Source organism: Equus caballus, chromosome 1 (assembly GCF_041296265.1).
Source record: "Equus caballus isolate H_3958 breed thoroughbred chromosome 1, TB-T2T, whole genome shotgun sequence".
In the NCBI taxonomy this organism is placed as follows: domain Eukaryota; kingdom Metazoa; phylum Chordata; class Mammalia; order Perissodactyla; family Equidae; genus Equus; species Equus caballus.
In genome coordinates this window covers 166,103,656-166,119,744 of record NC_091684.1, presented here as the reverse complement: position 1 = coordinate 166,119,744, position 16,089 = coordinate 166,103,656, and the positions used below count along the sequence as shown (strand labels likewise).

General features: G+C 41.8%; 1 long non-coding RNA gene across 1 annotated transcript; it reads left to right on the top strand.

Annotated features, from left to right (window-relative positions):
* Positions 1-54: 54 nt before the first annotated feature.
* Positions 55-15,324, top strand: LOC106782118 (uncharacterized). Its single transcript, XR_001378956.3, has 3 exons — positions 55-206; positions 5,955-6,067; positions 15,191-15,324. It is a non-coding gene; the product is annotated as an uncharacterized lncRNA (long non-coding RNA).
* The last annotated feature ends 765 nt before the right edge of the window (positions 15,325-16,089 follow it).

Sequence of the window (16,089 nt, the reverse complement as noted above, 5' to 3'; positions counted from 1 at the left end):
TAGGTAGTTGAGCTTCTCTACGTGCATCCCTCAGCTTTTGCTTTTTGTCTTCAGGGAAACAACTGAAATTCCCTCTCTAAACGGAGATGCTGGTTAGGGGAAGAAGAGTGGGGGCGACAATAGGACGCTTTTAAATCTGCCTTGGAGAGGACTGCGTGGCTGAGAGCGAGCCTGCGCTTCGGTGCCTGCATGGATCGGATGGTGAGGTGAGGAAGGCTTGCCGAGAGGCCATTTAGGCTGAAGCTTAAATGCAGGTGTTAAGCTGCCTCTGAGGATGGGAGTCTGGGCACAAGTTTGCACCCAACAGGTACCTAGAGTGTGCAAGTGGGTGACCATGGTTAACGTTCTGGCTTCCTCCAGCGCAAACCCAGACGCTCTGCTATTTAAAAAAAAAGAAAAATTTATGTACTTATTTCTTTACTAATGAGGTGGAGGGGGTACTTCTCAGGTAAACTGTGTTCTAATCTGAATTTATGGAGGCCCAGTACTCTGCGAGCAGAAACACAGCTGCTCACAACCTCACCCCGCCTCCACTTTCTTTTTCCCACCTTGGCTCTCTCCCCACAACCAGCAGATCCTGGTTTCTGTTTTTAAATTTACATTTTGTTGTCAGTTCTGTCTAGAGCAAGTGCTTAATTGGTCACTAGAAGATTGAAACACTCACACTAGGCTGCTAATGAGCTCAGGGGTCAGTATTAGGAGAGACAGAAGTTTGAAGTGTTTCCTATAAATGTACCCAAAGCACAATGGGTAAGTGGTTGTCACCCTTTTAAAAATACAACTGTGAAACGGTTGCTAACTCATTCTAGGCATATAATGCAGCCTTAATTATCCACAGGGATCACAGCACATATGTGTATTATATAAGCTGCACCATGATGAACCATTGGTTCTAGAGCAACCGAGTTTGTTGGGCAGCCAGTGGCCCAGGGACTGGGAAGAAGGCTACAGGGTGTGGGCTTGAGTCCACTCAGTGCGCTTCTGCATAAAACGATGTTCAAAGGCACAACCCAGGCTTTGGTGCGAGAAGGATCAGTGAGATGCTTCCTAGGCCTGACATCTTTACCCTATGGAAGCAGTTTTTCACTGCAAATGAGTAAAAGAGTCCACTAAAAATGGAGAAAGGCAGAGCATGTAGATAGAACATTAGAGCGAAGGCAGGTATTCCTTATGTCTGGCTGGGCAGGGAGAAGGTGCAAAGATGAGGATGGATGGATGTCCCATTATCCAATCAGCTTCCAGATGGAATGGTGATTCCCCCAACTCAGGCTTGTGTTTTCTCAGACTTCCCTCCGGCTCCCTTAGGCTCTGGCTCCCTGTATTCACTCCTCTAGCAGACATTTTTGGAGTAAAGGACCTCAGATAAGGAGAGAATGAGGGAGAAAGTTCCAAGGGAAATCTGTTTAACATCTTTAAATGTCCCCAGTAAGCTGCGCAACTCAAAATCATTATGTTCTATACGTGTGGCTTTCCCTAACCCTTAAAGATGGTGATCCTAAGACTATAGACTGCAGGAAATACATTTTAAATGTTCTCCCCATGCAACCTTCAAGCACTAGGCTATGACTACATTGTTGATGATTAGTTTATTATTTTGAAATATGCTTTATTATGTCGTATAGATTCAACATATCAACACCTGTATATATAACACATGTGCATATACACACAAAAGCACCTACACACAGAGCCTATATTTTAAAAGACTCGTCTATTAGATTCAGTGGCCTGTTTTTAGGAAAAATCCTTACTGTCCCCACTACACCTTGAAAACAATGAACTCTTTTTTATTTTTAAAAATCACTCATAAGTTGTTTTACACTTAGTATGTTGTGTTTCCTTTTTTGACCCTGATGAATGCCACTTTCAGTTAATAACTTGCCCTGATAGCACTGCATTAAATATGAAAAGATTCTGTGTAGCTCACCATCTCTGAGTTTCCTCAGGGCATTATCTCCTCCAGCTAGATTCTCACTGTCTCCATTCCCCTCTGATTGAAGATCCCCATTTAAGTTGACAAGAAAGTTCTTCCTTTAGCTCTTATTTAAAACTCATTTTACTCTATTAAAGTAATAGTTTTGGATGAGAAACAATGGAACTTGTAGAAAAAACTTTGGGGTACATTAGACCATCTGCGGATACTTATTAAAAATACAGATGCTAACCTGCTAAATTAAAATCCATGGAAGCGAGATTTAAGTATCTGCATTTTTATTAAGTTCTTGCCAGTGGCTCTAATAACAATAAGAAGTTGAGAATTTTTGCTTTCAAGAGTAGTAGGACAGGAAGGAATCCTAGAAACCAGGAAATCCTCTCCTCTTGTTTCGTAGACATTAAAATTGACCCAAAGATTAGGTGCCTAAAGTCATAAGGGTAGCTGAGGAAAAAGCTATGAGGAAAGTGCTATTTAAGAGTCCTAAATAAGAGGACCCAATAATTTAAAGGGATGGAAAATGTGATCTTTGAAGAAGGAAAAGGGAATTAAGGTGGTTTGGATCATGGGGACGTAGCCATCTAGAAGCATCTGAAGGAAAATAATACCTGGATTGTTGGCTTTGCAAAGCCGTGTCTTACCAAACAGTAATTTCCATTAAACAGAGCAGAGGGATATTCTCCACATCTAGTGAGAAACACTGTAAAGGCATGTAGCCAAGGGCAGAGTTGAACGTTCTCATAGAGGGAGGGAATGAGTTACTAAGAGTTACTAAGTTACTAAGAGTGATCCAATTTACCCCATGGGTGTATCTGGATTTGCTCTTTTCCTTATATGTGCTTAGAACTTCATTCTCTTTTCCACCACAGATTCCCAGGTGAACCTGTTAGCTTTTCATCTTTAACTATGTGGAAAATGAAACCCCCTAGGAACTTTGTGCAAGGTGTAAGAATGAAAGGGAATCTACTGACCTCTCTACTGGACCATAAATTCTTGGGGAGCAGAGGCCATGCCTTATACATCATGGTGCTTTCCATGGTGTCTGGAGCATTGTGGAAACTTAAGTGTGCTGAAGGAGTAGGGTAGCTACTCTGACTCTCCATTCCCCTTAACCTGGGAAAGCTGCACGTTCCCTGAGTAGAGATGGGTCCTGGCTGCCCCACGACCATAAGTTATGTTCAGACTGAGAGGAGAAAAGGGTTCCCTTTGCCAAGTGAAAGTCCCTGTAGACTTGGGGCAGCCTGGACCCCTCACTAGAAAGCCTTCTTGCCAACTACCAGCCTCCTGCTCCCACTTTGTGCTGTTCTTACTCCCTGTGGTCCCACCACCCGCTGAACTAACCCGGAGAATGCTGTTGAGTGTGCACGGTTTGGGCTGCAGCATCAGAGAGGCAGCCTGGGAGAGCTGGATCCGTGGACTCCTGGAAGCGCCAGCATCTGTAGCCTCCTGGGATTCATGTGGCTCTGGAAGGACTGATTCGGTTTGGAAGTGGTCTCCATGTTAAAGTCCTCCACATTTCATTCTCAGACAGCTAGGGTTAACTGAGCTTTATCTCTCCCAGTGACCTATATACATCTGTTTCCTAAGGAAACCATCAAATTTTCTTCTGAAGGGGTGAACCCAACTTGTCTTGTGGGACTTGAAAGAACATAAACAGCAGGTGAGATCTACTCCTTTTTGCTGCAAAGTGATTTTTCTCTTTTTTTCTTTTATGTTTCCTTCCCTGTGTTAAGCCCCAGCTCAAATGTTTAGGGAAGCACTTTTTGCTTTTACTGCCCAGACAAAATTTAGAGAGTAGTATTTCCAACAGGAGTAAAGCTGTCCAACCCAATCATAAGTAGCCCTAAATATGGTGGCTTCTTGTGTGGCCTGTGACTCCCCTGAGCCTGTTACCTTCAAAACTGTTCTGAAATCTCATGGACCCAAATGCCAAGCCATGTCTTAGCATCAAGAGACTATATATCCAAATAGTGAGGAACTCTAACATCTTCTGCCTGCTAGTCCTTTGAATAAAATGGTATATATCCCTTTAAAAAAATCACATGTACCAATTCTCCATTCCTCACCCATCTTGTATGTAGAGAACATACCTATGTGTAGTAATATCTCAAGGATCAATGTAATAAGACATTGTGGCCAAAGCAGATGTGCGAAATCACAACTAATAAATTAGCACTCCATTAAGAAGCAAATCAGCCCTGCTGTCACATAATCTTTCACGTTTATGTCAAGTCATGATTCCCATTCACATTGGGAGCTTCCCAGGGGGGTTCATTAAACCTGCAGGAAGAGATTTCTGTTAAGTCAACACTATTCAAAAGTCATTCAGCTACAGAGCCCAAGAGCCTACCTGGGGTCTGGGTGCCTGCTTGTTCACACTCTCATTGTCTCTGTCCAGCCGGAGTCCCAGTCATGCAGGATATAGCTGGGCTTCCTGCTGAGTGCGTTTTCAGTCTGTATAAAAGACATGAGGAAATTGCAGGGGAAATTATACGTGGGGAGGACCTGCCCTTGACAGAGTTGTGAAGCTGGGAGAATTTGTGTTATTTTCCACATGCACCCTTTCTGTACTTCTTCTATATCAGAGTGTGCTGCTAAAAGTTGAAGTCATCCTGTTGCTTCGTATCTTCAGCCAAGATAATTATGTGAAGTTGCTATCTGTCGCCAAAGAAACATTCTCTAAGATCTGGAGCTTAAATTCAAGGTTCTTCCTTGCTCTCATAATCATATATGGATTCTCCTGGTTGCCTGGTGTCTTGTCCTCCTGAAATTCAGCCAATTCCTGTTTGTGCCTGGACTCTGGGGGCTCAGGCATTATCCGCCCAGAGGCTTTTGTGATTTTCTGGTTCTTGTCACTGCCTTCTGATCACTCTTGGGCACCAACATCCAAGTCTGGTACAGAGAGCCTCCTGTTTCTGGAGCTGGGGTGAGACTGGAAAGGCATACCACTCATTCATCACTCACCACATGATCAGCTCACTTGCTGCAGTATTTTGATAGTCAGCTGAAGGTTTGTCAAGAGCACACACTCCAACTTGCCCATTTGCTCTGGTTCACAATCTTCTCTGCCCTTTAGAGCTCTCACATCAAATTTCTCTTTTTGATGTAAACTCAACATTCCACTTTGACTATAGACTGCCTTTGGTCCAGTTTCCAATCCCTGGAATTCACCTTGAATCCACATCCTATTGACCTTTGAGTCTCCCACCATTGTGCTTCACCCACTGCCCATCCCTTACTCCACCACCATGAAGGAAAGTAATCCGATAAACAAGCACACCACGGTGTTAATAACTGATAACCACTTAATGTATTATCCTTCTCAGAGGAATTATCCTCATTTAAGTTGCAAAGCCTTCATTCAGAGAAATGAATTTTTCTAGATAGTTTTCCAAACACAACACAGAAGGAGAGAATAGCTATTTTGGGGCAAAGGATGTTCTGAGTCCTCCCAAATCCCACTCTACAAACACTGGCTTCTTTTATTGATCTATAAAGTGGTCCTACTTGTGGAAATACAGGAATTACATTAATGCAATGGCTCTTACATTTTACTACACCTTAGAGTCACCTGGGGACCTTTGAAAAATCCCAGTGCCTACACTGTATCCCAGACCAATTAAATCAGCATTTCTAGAGGTGAGCCCTGTGCATTGGTATTTTTCAAAAAACTCTCTAGGTGATTCCAATATGCAGTCGAGCTTGAGCACTAGTGCAGTAATACCCACCACCAACTACTTAGGCAGAAGAGCCCTGTATGACTGCAGTGAAATAGGCTTTCTTCTCATTCTGAGAATGGTACTTCTGGACACAAAGCCAGAATTTCATTCTGAAAATGTGTTCCTGTGGTTCTGTAAGTACTTAGTATAATCCATACAGGCTAAGTAGTTAGTTGCTAAACTGCAAACACCCATCTCATTTCCTCTCAGTCCGCTCCTGGCCATCTGGTCCTCTGTATTCCCATTACAGGGCCATGTGTGTATTAATGAAATGATTGCATCCGATTACATCTCTTATTCAGAGCACAAGAAGAACAGTCCACGTATTTTGTTCTCCAGCATCACTGTTTCTGCCATGATGTCAATGAATACTTTATTTCTATTACATGCAGAAGTGGGATGGTCTTCAATAAAGGTAAGAGTATAAATCAAATATGTTATTGCTTGCAATAAATTTTCAGTTTTGCTGTATGGTATCTATAATATAGATATTTCAGTCAAAAGAATAAACTTTCCCATGTCAGATACTTGTTAGTGGTCTTCATTTTAAAGTGTCTATCATAAAGTTCCTATTAATAACGAAGTTCTGACAATTGGTATACAAGAGGTATCACCTAAGAGCACCTCTGTCTGGGTTAGTTGCTTTTTTCTCCAGTTTCTCTAGGCTTTGTCTCTGCAACAGGTCAGAAAGCCACATGCCTAGACTATATTTTTCTGCCTTTGCTTGGTGGAGTAGGGGAGTGGGGGAAAAGGGACCCACTTCTTAACCTAAATATTTACCATAGTCTTTTGTGTTGTTGCAACTAAGACAGTTCTCTCCTAAGGGAAATTATAGTGCCAACTCTTCAAATAAAAAGGAAATTTTTCCATCTTGCGACATCTGAATGAATAAAACTGAGTGCAGGATGGATGAATGAATGAATAACATGGTACTCACTCTATCAACTGGTCATCTTCTCTCTTACCCCTTTACCTTCCTAGAGTATACAATAAAAAATTGATAGAGGTGCATGGATAGTTACTGTGTATACATGCATTGTGACAACCAAATTCCACCAACTTATTATTTGATTTTTTCACATACAGTTTCTTGGCCCTCTCATTCATTTGTTTGTTCAATGAAGATTTATTCCTTGCCTACTATGTGCCAGGGGCATACAGTAGTGAGCAAAATAATGTGGTTCCTGATCTTGTCGAGTTTAAAATCTAGTGCAAGAGATATATACCAACTAATCAAACAATCTCAAATGTGAATGTGCAATTTTAAACCTGTGATAAGTGCTGTCAGTAGATAGCTCTGAGATAGCAGCCCTGAGTACACAGTGGGGCAAGGAGGAGCTGACCTACTTTGTGGGGAGGGGTCGGGGATGAAGGGCATTCTTTAGCTGAGATCTAAAGGAAGAGTAATAGTAAATCAGGTGAATGGGGTGGGAGAGGAGCATTCTGAGCTGGGGGAACAGCGATGAGCAGACCCTGGGGAAGAAGAGAGTTGCACATTTGAAGAACTGCAAGGTCTCCAGGGCTGGTTCACAACGTAAGAGGGGAGGGTTTGAGACAAGCCTGGAGAGGCAGGCAGGGATCTGATCAATCAGAGCCCTAGAGGCCAGGGGAAAGATGTTGGCATTTTTCCTTAAAGAAATGTGCAGCTTTTGAAGGCTAGTAAGAGGGGAGTGGCATGATTAGTCTTGTTTTTCAAAGCTCAATCCATTTGCATTATGGGGAGAATAGATTGGAGGGGGTGGGCAAGAGTGGATGCAGGGAAACTAGTGAGGATACTGCCGCTACCGATGGGCTACATTCAAGTAACACCCATAGGCACTTACCTTCCTTCCCTTGGGGCTCTGCAGCTACACCAAGGAACTGCCTCTATTATTTAACCTTGTCTCCTGTCAGGGACATGAGCTGGATGATTTCTCAGGAACCATCCCAAACTCATAATCCTCTTTATTTATATAGGGAATAAATAGACCCTGATTGTAATGGTCAGCATAAATACTTCTGTGAGTAGTTGCATCTTACAAATTGGGATGCGTCTTTCAAATGCGTTCGTCTCTGGGCACAGTAAACAGATTGTGGAGGGCAACCCTTTAGCAATTTCACAGAAATAGTAAGAGTGGGGCCCTCAATTAGGGAGGACTGGGCTTCTGTGCATCCTTTTTTTTTTTTGCCTATGAAACCCAGGTTTTGCCTGAGTTCTACAGTTCTCCAGGAGCCCAAGCAAAATCCAGGTGGAGGGTGGGCTTCTTGCCAGAAGGAAAAGGGTGTTGAGCCATCAATATTTGAGAATTTCCTGAGATTTGGGGCATTCATTTTGAACAACACTATTTAAAGATGGTGCAGCTATCAAATAGAACGAAGGAGATCAGCACTGCTGTTGCTGAACAAATCCTGGCGAGCAGAACACAAGTGAAAGTTGTCTCCCTAGGAGACTGTAAATTGACTCCAAATCTGGTGCCATAACTCCAACTGTTTCTGAGGTTCCTCTTTTGGAATTGTCTTCAGAGCCCATGGTTAGCTTTAAGAAAGTCTTCAATACTTGAAAAATCACACCTCGTTTTTCACTACAAGTTGTATAAGCCAGCTTGATTACCCAATTTATTTTCATTAGTGGCATCTGAAAAATACATATTTTGATGAGTCTGAATTTAAAAGAGGAAGAAAAAATGATTTGCACCTGCATCTTGTAGAGTTTCTTGGCAACTGTGAGCTAGGATTCAGGTTCCTTCTGTTTCTCCAGCATACAAATTGGAAGGTTTCCTGGTGTTGTCCATTAATATCCAGTAAATTTTGGCTGTTGACAAAATCAGATTCATCTTCAAAGGATGGGCTTGCCATCACTGGGGATATTCATAAGCATATTTGCAGCCCCAGAGCAAATAACAGCAAGCAGTGGGCGAGTTCCTAAAATGTTCTGTGCACTGGCAGCACGCTATAATGTGCACATGGGTGACCTTCCAAGTGGTAGACAAGAGGAGCTACTTTGAAATATATTGTTATTCACACTGTCAAGTGTGTTTATGTTCGTAGCATAGGGTGGGAGTGCACATAGCTTTTTTGATGAATGAATAGGTCATATAGGATAGGTTCACCTGTCACTCAAAGTGTGTTTCCTGGCAATATTATTACAATAACAACATTAACAATATCACCACCTATGTTTGCTTCTTATCTTGGTATCTTAGCATTTTAAAGAGCACTTCCCCATCACCCACCCCTGGAAAAAACCTTTTAATTCCCGATATGTTATTTACATAAAAATATGTAAATTATTTGATTTAGAAGAACTTGGAACTATATTCTAAAGTATAATTATATTTTATATTTATCACTTAGTGCAGTCTTTAAAGTTTCAAAAGACAGATATGAGAAAGATAAATTACCTAAAGCAAGAAAGTTATATACGTATATACTGGATGTGATAGAGACAGATTTAATAGGTTGGTCTACATTGTGAAGGTAGAGGGTAGTTTGTTTATTTTTCTTGCTCTTCCATACAATTTTATACATCTTGTCAACTACTGAAGAAATTTCCAAGCTACTACTAGTTAAATGCAAAAACTACAAGAACTACTATAATGTCTCAGAGGATCACTAAATGCATATTAATCCAGAGCACTTTTTTTTTTTAAGATTTTATTTTTTTTCCTTTTTTCTCCCCAAAGCCCCCGGTACATAGTTGTATATTCTTCGCTGTGGGTCCTTCTAGTTGTGGCATGTGAGACACTGCCTCAGCGTGGTTTGATGAGCAGTGCCCTGTCCGCGCCCAGGATTCAAACCAACGAAACACTGGGCCGCCTGCAGGGGAGCACGTGAATTTAACCACTCGGCCACGGGGCCAGCTCCTAATCCAGAGCACTTTTAAAAGCACTGATATCATATCTAGTCCTCCTAACAACCCTTGGGTAGAAAGGATTTGTTGTCACCAACCTGGAACATGACTCTCAAAGATCTATCTGCAGCCCAGAGCTCTCTGCTGAGCTCCAGACATCTGCAGCACATGACCTATTGGGCATCTCCACATGGATGGCCTCTGGACACCTAGAAGTCAAAATATTGATGGTAGGCTTCGTTATTTCCTCTCAAATCCTGTCCTTTTCAGTTTGTCCCCTAGATCCATTCTCTGATATTCTCAAGCCTCCTCTGTGCCTGGGGAGGCTGACCTCTGCAGATTGAAACTTTGGGGTCCATTTATGTTTGGCCAGTGGGAGGCCCTGCCAAAAGACTGCAGAGTGAAAGGGGTAAGAGGTCAGGGTATTTACTCCTCCCTGCTTTGTGAAGTTTTGGCTGCATCTCTTCTTGACTGCAGTTTCTTTCATGGCCCCCAGCCTTAGGGTAGTAATAGCTTCTCACTGTTGCTGGAACTTGGGTGTCTCAATAGCTCTTGTTGGTTCCCTTAAGCCTGCTCACACATCTATAAAAAGTTCCTCCAAGGGGCCAGCCCAGTGGTGTAGTGGTTAAGTTAATGCCCTCCACTTTGGTGGCCCTGGGTTCCCAGATAAAGATCCCAGGGTTGGACCTACACACCACTCATCAAGCCATGCTGTGGTGGCATTGCCCATACAAAGTAGAGGAAGATTGACACAGATGTTAGCTCAGGGCCAATCTTCCTCACCAAAAGAAAAAATCCCCTCAAAAATCCCAGCTTAGTGAGCCATGTGTTCCTTGCTGGGACCCTAATTAATACATCACCCATCCTTATTTATTTTTACATCAGCCTTGTTGCACAAAATCTAACTTATTTGCTCAAGCTGGAAGTATAGAAGTCCATTCCTACTTCCTCACCCGTGCATCAAATCATTATGACCTGTTTATCCCCTAGATATCTCTGAAAGCATTCTCCATTTCTCTCTTCCCTTCATAACTTATTTGATCCAGGCCCTCCAAAGAGCCTCCCTACTTATCTTCTAAATCATCCTTCGCACTGTTATGGAATGGCCTTTCCATAATGAAATCTGGCCAACCTACTGTAATTCTTCAGTGGTTCCTACAGCCTTCTGCGTAGGTCACACTCTTTAGCAAGCCCATAAGGGGAGTTCATTAGGTCTGGCCTGTACCTGCCTCTCTACCTCAATGGCCTGTCTTCTTCCCATACAATCCTGCACTCCAGCCACACAGATCTCCGTGCAGTTCCCCAATGCACCATCCTCTCCCACATTTCGGGTGTGCCGAGAAGGCCTGCCACTCACCTTTCCCACTGGTTGGCTCTAACTCGTTGGCCTCAAACCTCCTTCCCTGCTGTAACCCCCAGAGGAGAGCTATGGCATGAATGAGGGCATATAATGGACTAAATGGTACTGCAGATAAGTCCTCCCTTCTCTCGGGAACTCCAGACCAGCTCTCGTGAGGGGAATTTAGGCAGAAACCTTAGCAGGAATAGAGTGAGCATCCTTGGAAGCTAAGCGCCTCTGTATAACTCTCAAATCCATCTGCCTTTCTTCATCTCTCCACCACTACCCTAGTTCAGGCCACTTAACATTTCTTCCTTGAATAATTCATTAGCCTCCTCATCGTCCTCCCTGCCTCCAGTCTCACTCCCTGTCTATTCACCCTAAATAATGCCAACCAGAGTGATCTTCCTATGTTGCAAGTCTTATCCTTGCTCTCCTATCTACACTTCACTAATAATAGAAGATTAAAGAGTCCAGACTCTTTAGCATGGTATGTGAGGTCTTATATGAACCGGCTCTTGCTTATCCCTTTAGTTTCATCTTTTATAGCTTCTCCTTAAATCGTAAACTCCAGCCCCCAGACTGAACTCATTACAGTTTCCTAAATTTGCCATGGCACTCATGCCTCAGGCATGCTGTAGGCCGTGCCCTCTGCCAGAAGGCCTCTCCTGCAACCTTCTCCTAACCCTTGCTTGATCCCCCAGACCCTGTCCAGCTACGCCCTCTAGGAAGACACTCCTACTTCCCAACCACGTCCCCTGCACCTTTGTGTTTGGCATTTCCAGCATATGGTTCTCCCTACTGTATGATAATCGTCCTCACCAACAGGCTGTAAGCTTTTCCAGAGCAGGAACGGTTCTATTTCTGTTTTATTTTGTTTTGCTTTTACCTTTATATCTTTCAGTACCTCACACAGTCTGTGGAGTGAAAGAGGCACTTCAATATTTGCTCAGTGAAGCTTCATAAATAGAGCAGGGTGCTGATCCAGAAGAGGGAGGTGTAGTATCCAGGTTTTGCCATGACCAGCAGAATCCATTCATCAGCTCTCCACTCTGGTGCCACTTCTCAAGAATCCTTTCTGACCTTAAGCTTTTTCTTGTGTAGGCTTGGTGCCCCATAGGGGACACGTGTTTTTGAAGAGAGAATGACATGGAAGCAGGAAAGATTTGGGCCTACATTCTGTTTTGTAGCTAGTTTCTAGCTGTACAACTGGGGCTTAATTATTTTGCCTCTCTGAGCATGGATTTCATCCCCTGTAAAATACCAATATTGTCACTGGGTGACTGGGCGCATTACAAGACGTGTTACCTGGCACATGGTAAGTGCTCAACAAATGCTAGTCTCCATCCCTCTTTTGTGCTCTCTCAGCACTCTGTACACATCCCATCAGCTTTTTTGTCTGCCTCCCTACATTCAAGGATTGTCCCTTTTATCCCTGTACCCACAGGACCCATGGAAATTGCTCAATAATTGTTTGTTCACTGAATAAAATCTCCTGTGTTATTGATTATCAACTTGAGGTCTAGAAAGATTAAATGACCTGCTCAAATCATAAGGCTAGGAAATGGCCAAGCCAAGAGCCACAACACAAATCTAATGCTTAAGCCGATGCTTGATTGGTCCAACTGCAGGAGATCAATGTATATGTATACCTATGAAATAGAATCTGTGGACATCTACACAGCACATCCTCACAAAGACTGAGCAAGTATTAGGCACCATCTAACTCCCCCTAATGGAAGAAGAGGATTCTATATTTATCTCTTATCTCCATCACTACCACTTTGCCCCATCACATACTTCATCCTTCTTGTTGTACCATCTTCCTAAAATAAATATATTATAATTTTGTTGAATAGATAGAGTTTATATTATGATGGGTATGTAAACATTCTTTCCAACTTAGTGATTTAGCATTCCGTAATTTCTCCCTTTTGTACAAAACTTTTTCTCCCTGATATGAACATTTCTGTCTGTGGTTTTCTAAGGTCTCATCATTACTTGAACCCCAAATTCTCTGTTTGTCTCAGTCACCTCTCAAAATATTTGAATATATCATGTTCTATCAATTACATTTTCTTGGAGAAATTTCTTCCAAAACATTCCAAGTTCTCCAATGCGGACTGCTTGGAGAAATGAACAACTGATGTGCTGGGTTGTAACTCCTCCATCATCCTGGGAATTCTTTGTTTTTCTCTTCTGTGTGGAATCATTCGCATCATGTTTTCTTGTTTCTTGGTGTTCTCCCTTGTATTGATGAAGCGCCTCCTCTAATAGTTTTCTGAGAGTACATGAGAGGAAAATGTTAAAGGCCGCTCACATCTGTGATTGACTTCAATCTACTGTCACATGATGGTTTCCTTCAGAACATAGAGGTATTCCTCTATCGTCTTCCAGCTTCCAGTGTTACATCTGAGAAGTACAAAGTCATCCTGAATCTTGAATAGTGTATGCAAATTTTTCTTTAGAATCTTTTTCAGATCTTCTCTTTACTGTTGGCTTTCTGAAATCTTTCAATAGTTTGCCTCATGTAGATCTTTGTATCATTTACTGTGCTAGATATTCAGAGGGCTGTTTCAGTCTACTCTCGCATCTTGGTTGTAGGAAAAGTTCTTGAATTATGTCGTCGACGGTTTCCTTCAGACCCTCACCCCATGGCTCTGTTCTCTCCTGCTAGAATTTGTCACTTGGATATTGGTCCTTCTGGACCTCCTCTTTACTTCTCCATCTCTTTGCTCTGCTTTCTGGGAGATTTCCTTAACTTTTTTTGCATCCGTTTCACTGCATTTTTTAAATTTCTGTAGTCATATTTCTAATTTGCAAGAGTTCTTTTGCACTGTCTTTTCTCTCTCTCAGGATAATAATTATAATTTTTGAGATTTTTCTTCTTCCTATATAGTCTGTGTTTCTTCTAAACTTTTTTTTAAGTTTATTTTGATCTTTGTATTTCACGTTAGAGGCTTTTTTCCTCAGGTGTCATCTGACTAATGGTTGTCAACTCATGTTGAAGAGCGAATTAAGCTCCACGAAACTGATTGGAAACTCCAAGTGCATGAGAGGGACCTGCTAACTGTGGGCTTTCAGTGTAGAGCAGTGCTATTGGCATCTGGTGGGTGGAGGTCAGGGATATTGTTCACCATCCTACAATACACAGGACAGCCCCCCATAACAAAGAGTTATCCTGCCCAAAATGTCAGTAGTTTTGGTTGAGAAATCCTGGTATAGAGTATCTCGTTGGGTCATTTACTTAGGAAATCCTAATATTGGTGGTTTTTATCTTTTTCTTGGGCTGATCAGAATCTGCAGATGAGAATCCTCCAGTCTCCTTCCTGGAGGGTACAGCCTGCCTTCCAACATTCTGGGAGCCAGTAGGGAGAAGTGAGCTGGTGGTTTCAAAAATCATCCTGCAAAGGTCACTTAATCACTCTGTTGACAATATTGTCTCCCCATGGTCAACTGTGATCAATGCTCCCCCAGTCTAGAGACCATCTCCAGAAGCTAACTATCTAGTTTTCTGCCAGGGGACAGGAAAGGTAGCTGCTTGGCTCTATGGAGTGGAAAAGGAGACACAAAATTTTAATTTCTTCTTAAGTAGACTTTTAAACAATCATTTTGATTTTAGCTACATCTTTACCCCTTCTTCACTCCCAGTTCCTAAACTTTTACAACATGATGAGGGGAGGCGAGTTTCTGCTGAATAAAATAGTTGCTGCTCAGCTTTTTCTACAGCTGACTGCTTAGTTTTTATCACTTGTCTATCTGCTTTCCATTTTTCTATTCTCTTTGCCTTTATAGATTATGTCTTCTTAAAAATCCCTTTACTATCTTAATAGTGAGATTTCTGAAGGGAATGAGAATAAATGTATGTGCTCCTCTGTCTGTTATGTGGAGGTCTCAGTTTTATTTTTCATGCTGAAGCATTCATTGCTATTCTCCAATAGGGGAATTCTGAAAACAATGCTTCTGTACTGAATACAAGGTGAAATGTCTGCGTTCTGTTGAATCTCTCATGTCTAGTTTGGAAGTGCATGTTATCAAATGGATTTTGATGTCAGGAGTGGTTTGGTTGTTTTTTTTTTTTTTATCTTTGAGAAATCTACTGACTACAAATATGAGGAGAAACTAATTTGGAGCCCATATAATCTGCAGGATGCAGTGTGATAGGAACCAGAAAAAAGTTTTTTTTTAACCTAAACCCAAGAGAAAACAAGAATCCAAACATAATCTGCTAAAAATAAAATAGCAGAGTGGACTAATTGACTAACTGAAGTACTGTGTGAACAGAATTCAGATTTCTTCAGCTGACCAGCTTCCCAAGCAGCTGCAAAAATGATGTTAACTCAATGTCACTCGCTGTGATCTCTCCCTAGAAATGTAATTTTCACTGTTGTCCTTTGAAATCTGGTGACTCTGGAGAGGACCTGGCTTGTGCTCTGGATTTCCATTCTATGCCCAGATGCTTCTCTCAACGCCAACTGAAGCATCATTTGCATTAAAAAAAAAATGCTTTGAAAGCGAAGAGGAGATGTAGCCACGCTTCCCAGGTACAGTGGGTGCTGGCTATGATTGCTTCACACTCTATCTTCAAGTCTTGCATGAAGTCAGACATTACATTCCACCACTGGGAAGGAGAATTTCTAATGTCAAGTACAAATCAGGATTAAAGGCACATTTGCATTGAAGTTGTGCAAATAAATGCAGCCCAGAGCAGCTGAAACCTGAGCTTGGAATGACGTGACTCCTCCATTTTAATATCTATGGGGGCTACTTGTATGGTGCCATGGCAACAGCACCACCTTTGATGGTGCTCCTGAAGGAAATCTTGCAGAAACATGGTCAGAATACGTGAGAATTTGGTATTGATTTGATAAGCCAGTCATCAGAGTATTTCATGTCTTATTGTGTTTTGTTGTGTATTTTTTAACTTTTGAGAAATTACACAAATAATATTCAGCTTAGAAAAATTAGAATATGCAAGTAACTAAAGAAAACTACCAGTAGTTTTTCCATTCAGATGTAAACACTGCCTTGCATTTATTTTGCTATGCCTGTAACGCAACTGTATTAAAAAGGGAGAGCAATTTTTTTTGAGAAGAAGAATGAAAGAATTTCCTACTCATAGTCCTTCACTGAAAGAATTAAAAAGAACTTTCAATCAAGAAGGAAATTAAACCCAGAGTTGGACATGATAAAAAAGTATGGAAAAAAAAAGATAGTCTTGTTTATAAAAGTAAGTATCTACTGTAAATATTTAATGTGGGCAGAGTGG